Here is a 6088-nt window from a genome sequence, read left to right as displayed (position 1 = left end):
GCTGAGTTTTGAACTGCCAGGCAGGAGGCCTAGAGGAAGACCAAAGAGGAGGTTTATGGATGTAATGAGGGAAGACATGAAGGTAGTTGGTGTGAGAGAAGAGGATTCAAAGGACAGGGCTAGATGGAGGAAATTGATTCGCTGTGGCGACCCCTGAAGGGAAAAGCCGAAAGGAAAAGAAGAAGATGATCATGGCGTTTGGAGAACAGATCGTGTCGGCGTAAATTTATGACCCTGAGTCGGACCCAGAAGAAACACCGACTGTGCGGCTGCAGCAGGACGTTTCTGAATGGTTAGTACGTGTGAACGTTACTTAGTTGGTTCTGTGTTGTGTTTTGTTGTGTAACCTACGTCATCACAGGACATTAGCATCTTCCGGTAGCTACTTTTGTTTCTACTCCCGCCTCTTATCACACAGTAATAATGTCATATGTCTTATTATGTATTTTGTATATGTACAGATGTGTTTACTGTTGAAATGTTGCTGTATTTCTATTAGTGACAGTAAAGTCTGATGGTGGTTCTGATAGTTATTACCATGTGGCTAATGCTAGCTTCTGCTCACGGCTAAGTTACCTTATTTTTCCATCACATTGATTTAACTCGTTACTAAGCTGCTAAATATTTGAGGCAGTCCTCTGTGACAAGACACACGGAGCTAACACCTGCCACCATCACACCAGGTTAATGGTGAAATGATGTAACCATATTGCAGTGATGCCTTTGTCTTCTCTATTTTGAGGTGTCTTCACCTGTTGTACAGGTGTCCCTGTGGACACTGAATGTATGCCAACAGAAGCAGAAAACATGTTTGGAGATACAAGTAGCAAGCTCACAGCTAAACCACAAAGTTATGTCTCTACGGTATTCAGCTAATTTTACAACTGTAAAGTCAAATGACCTTTACCATGTTTTTCACTGTAGGTTAGGATCCGTCTGCAGGAGGTTGATGAAGTTCCGTGCATGACTCAACATCCTGGGTTCCAGCCTGTGTGCCTAAACGTGTACACCCTACAAACGGCCGGTCACGTACTGAGGGCCGGGTATGGCCCTTCACGTCTGAGACCAATACATCGGTAAGTCGTTCTTTTAAAAATGTCGGAATAAAAACTAGTTATGTCTTATTTTGCTTCATTAGGCATTCCTTCATTAATGCAGTAACATGACATATATAGGTACAACAAAGTCTAATATATTGTATTTGCGATACCTTGATTTTTATCTTATTAATAGACATGTTGAACATTATTTGGTACTCACAATCCATTTCTGTTGACATATACAAGCATTTATTTACATAAAACAATACATCCAATAATAATAATGAGAACACAGGGCCATCCTATCAGGAAATCAACAACAGTTGTAATACTCGGGATTGAAAACATTGTGAAATAAATCGTTTGTGTCCTTTTTCTGTAGATGGTGCAGACATCTGGCCTATCGCACCTTTGTTGGCTGGTGCTGGGGCTACTTGGGACGCAGAATCCGGGTTGTCATCCCAGCCTGTGTGGTCCTTCACATACGCCAGGAGTTTCCTGAAGACAAAGGCCACTATGCTGGATTTAGACTGAGTCTTGGTTGAACCTGGTCATGTAGCTGGCAATGACCTCCTCCTTGTCAGGACGCTCATACTGGGCAGACAGATTCTCGGGGAAAGGAATGGACATCTCATTTGTGTATGGCATGGGGTCCACCAAGACTTTGTCACATATGAGGTCCAACATGTCAGTGTGGTGGGGGTTTCGTTTTTCTTAAGGACAGGAGGCAGTGTAAAATACAAGATATTTATTTGTCAATTCAAATCATGTTTAGGTTGAGTAGCAGTACAATAATATCATCAATAGGTTGAGTATGAGTCCAATAATATCATCAATGATATTGACACAGACAGACAGGTTCAACAAACAGAGAAGTTCAAAAAATACTTATCTAAGCATGATGAGAGCTCTGGGGACGATGAAAAAGTCCTCCGGTGTGTTGTTGCAGAGTACTCTGGGTAGATGAAAACTTCAAATACAAACTAAAATAATGAATCACATCTCTTTTTATACCCTAAAGGTGTGACTAGGGGGAGGTATTAACCTCGGCCCATCTGCTTTCAACCAGTTCTTTGTGGGCTTTCAGTTGGTACGTCATGACCTCCAGACGTTACCAAAAATATCAAGTCAACAGTTTCACAAAACTATTTGATGACATAATATAATCAGTCACGTGAACCCTGTGAGGATCTGCTGCAGACATCCTCTGGATGACCCTGTGCAGAAACATACATTCTAATTTCAGGTACAGTGTGAAATGATCTGGCTAGCTGCTTCTGTCAGTGTCTAACTTCAAGGATACCTGTTAGAATAATGTCTATAATTTATCTCATGTTTACTCTTTTTACTCTTTTATACTCCTTTAACCATATAATCTACTTTTTTATATCCCTTTAATCATATAACCTCATATTTACTCCATTGTATTCCTTTATTTTTTATCATACACAGCATAACCAAATAAATGCAAATGTCTGTGTAAGTGTATTGCTATGTATTTGAGTTCTCTTCCAGGGAGACGAGATCAGCAGGGGGACCACCAGAGTGATAGTGAAGACCTGTTTAGCATGACTTTGTCTTTCTTGATTATATCATTCCAGGTGTTGAACAGGGTGAACCTCGAATTGCTAAATAAGGAATGACAATTGTTGTTATCAAGATGACTTTGTCTTTCTTTGTTACATCATGCCAGGTGTTGATTATATCAGTTTTTCGTCCCCCATCCCTTTGAGAATGAATGTAAATAGGGACAGCCCCAAATAAAAAGAGGGCTCGGCAGAGAGATGTTGGGAGCGGATAGACATCTGTAACTGGGCACATCTCTGTTCGTTTCCCCTCGCAAGTCTAACTGTTGTCTTCTCCTTTTTTAGTGTGTTTTGAATGTTTTAGGTTGCCTGAACCTGACAATACCCACAGTCATGCAAGCATTTCCAAATATGGTCTAACAGGAATTATCTTCATGGAGCGTCTTCATGACCTTGAGACATCCTGGGGCCACCTTCACAAGCGCTGAATAATATGACACAACAATCCAGATCTTTGGTTCACTTAGATGATATTGTTTTACTATATTATTTTATTGTATTAAATACTTTCCACCACATCAGCTACAAAACCTGTTCAATAAAACAAAAAGATAGATCTTTACTGTTATTGATATTGTTTGATTCATTTCTTTGTTTAGAAAAATTGTGTTCAAAATACTTCCTGGTACTTGCTACTAATTTATTTATTTGTATGGTTACTTTTCACCGTGTTTTGGTGCGAACAATTACCAACAGAATTTCAAAACATGTTTGTTTGAAATATTAAAATATTGCAACACTAACAGAATGTTGGCTCTTTCTTGTGAGGTTTGACTCATTGTCGCATTGTCCCTTCAAAAGCCTTTGGAAAAGTGGATCTTGTAGAGGGGTACACCAAACGTAACAAAATAAGGAGCCAAAACAATATATGACATACATGAATCTGTCTCAAAAAATTTTATACTAAAGTCTTCACTTACTGTCTTGCTGGAATATTCTAATACACAACACTTATTTTTTACTGAACTACTATCAAAACATGTGCATTCACTAACACCTATAGACAACTATATTTAGAAAATCTGTGTATTTTATTTAAATACATTGTATGGAATATGACTTGTTCATACCTTTACTTCAATAGTGGGAATGAAGAGTCCTGCAGGACAGCTGTGTACCAACAGTATGGGTGTCCACTGGGTCAGTTTGGCCCCCCACGTCCCTTGAAGCTGTAGGCTGAAAGGATGCACAAGGAAGAGGGACACTAATTTCAGGAAACCAATGTTCTGATATTGGATGAGGACAGACCTGTGTGCGTTGTCGCTATGACGACCAACATACAATCGACTCTTAACACGTGCGCGCACACACACAATACGAAACAAAGTACAACTCCCTACGTAGCCTAGCATAAGTTGACTTTATTTATGCTGACAGATAATAGAAATGAAAATATGAGACCAACTTACGTGCGTTTTAGTTTCACTGTAGGTGCAGCACGCACACACGTGTGGGAGTGCACGCATATACACAGCACGCAAACGCGAAACAAATGAGACCTCCCTACATAGCCTAGCATAGCATGACTTCATTCATGCTAACCGACAAAAAGAAAAAAGATAAAATGTGAGCCCAACTCTGGTGCGTTGTACCTACAGTAGATACTGCAGGTTTAGCACCCACACGTTGGAGCACACAAACACGAAACAAAGCAGTACCACCTAATTAGCCAAATAGCACTCGATCACTCATGCTAACAGACAACTGCAAAAAAGATAAATGTGGTGAGACTTACCTGTAACCGGGGTGCAGGTCCTTGGTCCCGTATGGTTGGGAGTGATCCTTGAATGAGGATCAGTCTCAGGCAAAGCCCCGTCTGGACTGACCCTCATTGCTAAAACAGGCTGGAGTAAAGTGGTTCACACACAAACAAACGTGCAGGCGATGTAGCTGCACAGAGCCATTAAAAATGAAATGCAACCACGGTCTCTTCTGTTCTTCATCGGATGGGATGAAAAATAAACACTGGTGTTGATTTGTACAATCAACAACTGAGCAACTACCTTGTCTCCTTGTCACAGACGCCATTTCAACAGACTGCTACCTCTCGTCCGACACAAAGAACTCCGTCTTGGGGATGGCCACGCCCTTGGGCGTGTCAACCAGTCCATATCGTCCACGCCCCTGAGCATGTCCACCAATCCATATCGTCCAATACTCTGTCCAATAGCAGAGTGCAAAGTCTGACGTCAAGGATGCCTATTCTAGCAACCGAGTCGTTCAGAGCCATGACTTCCTAAAAGTCCAAATATCTATTGATGCAGGAAGTGTTTGTTTACCAGATTCTAGGAGTTGGGCGAGTTAGGGAGGACCACTATGTATATGTAGAGACCTGAAAAAGTGTGATTTTCATAATAGGGCCCCTTTAGATAATATAGGTGTACGCAGTGGTGTGAATATCCTTCTCAACTGTTTTTGTAACGTGCGTATGCCGATTTACTGTTTTATCTACACAACAATAAAATGTTTTAATGTATTTCATTATTTAACAGAACCTGATATAGATCCAAAAGCTGTTGAGTCGATCCACTGGACGTTAAGAAAGTTCTTGAAGACGTTTCTGTAACAGGTCAAAGGTAGGACCCAAGTACAGCACAGACTGAGACCAGAGCAGGAAAAGTCCAACAGTTTATTCTGAAGCTTCGGACAGAGTGGCAGCCATATTCCAGAAAAGCAGTCTCATCAAACAGGAATCCCAGTTGACAGGTAGAAGACAGGGAACGAGCAGGCAGGGTAGTCAATGACAGAAGGCTGGTCAGATTACCGGGGCAAAGACGAGGAAGACAGGTCGAACACAGGCAGGGTCGAAACCAAGGGAGCAGTCCGGAGATAAACACGAGAGAGCTATGCATGATACAAAGACAATGTGGCAGAGACTGAGAGGAATGGGAGGGTATATGTACAGAACAGGCAGGTGATAATCAGGTGAGGAAACACAGGTGAAGGCAGTTGCACTGATGAGGTGGGAGTGGAAGGCAGGTAGAGCTGGGCAGATGAGAGGAAAACCAGGAGCGGATTGTGACAGTTTCGTCTCTCATCCAAGAGACTTCTTCAGTTCTGAAGACCTGGATAACTGAGAACCTACACAGACAACCTGATATAGATGAGAGCGCATTTATGTGCGTGAAAAGAGCATTATATTGGCGATGAAACAACTGAACAGTCAAATGTCCACTTAATATTTACTGTACAATATCAAACATAATGAGGATGAGGAGGATCCATAACGAGATGATGCAGAGGTCTGACCTGTGTGAATGATGTTTTTATTTTCATTCTCAGCTGCTGACGTGCCCTTCTCCCCCCACTGGATCGCACCTAAATAAAATAAATTAATTAACTATTCTTGAAGCCGTTTACTTCCGTATTTTTACCGTGAGTGCAACGGACTTAGAACTTACGCATCGACTTGAGCAGCAATTCACTCCCACGACATCTTGCTCTTCTTTGCAGCTGCAACGC

The 6088-nt window shown here is 41.5% G+C and overlaps 1 long non-coding RNA gene across 1 annotated transcript; it reads left to right on the top strand.

Annotated features, from left to right (window-relative positions):
* The first annotated feature begins 210 nt into the window (after positions 1 to 210).
* LOC137596252 (uncharacterized) lies at positions 211 to 1662 on the top strand. The gene is made up of 3 exons (XR_011035518.1): positions 211 to 292; positions 925 to 1076; positions 1423 to 1662. It is a non-coding gene; the product is annotated as an uncharacterized lncRNA (long non-coding RNA).
* Positions 1663 to 6088: the final 4426 nt, after the last annotated feature.

The sequence above is a fragment of the Antennarius striatus genome, chromosome 6 (assembly GCF_040054535.1).
Source record: "Antennarius striatus isolate MH-2024 chromosome 6, ASM4005453v1, whole genome shotgun sequence".
Taxonomy (NCBI): domain Eukaryota; kingdom Metazoa; phylum Chordata; class Actinopteri; order Lophiiformes; family Antennariidae; genus Antennarius; species Antennarius striatus.
The sequence above is the reverse complement of the archived record's forward strand: the minus strand, read 5'-3'. Positions and strand labels throughout refer to the sequence as shown.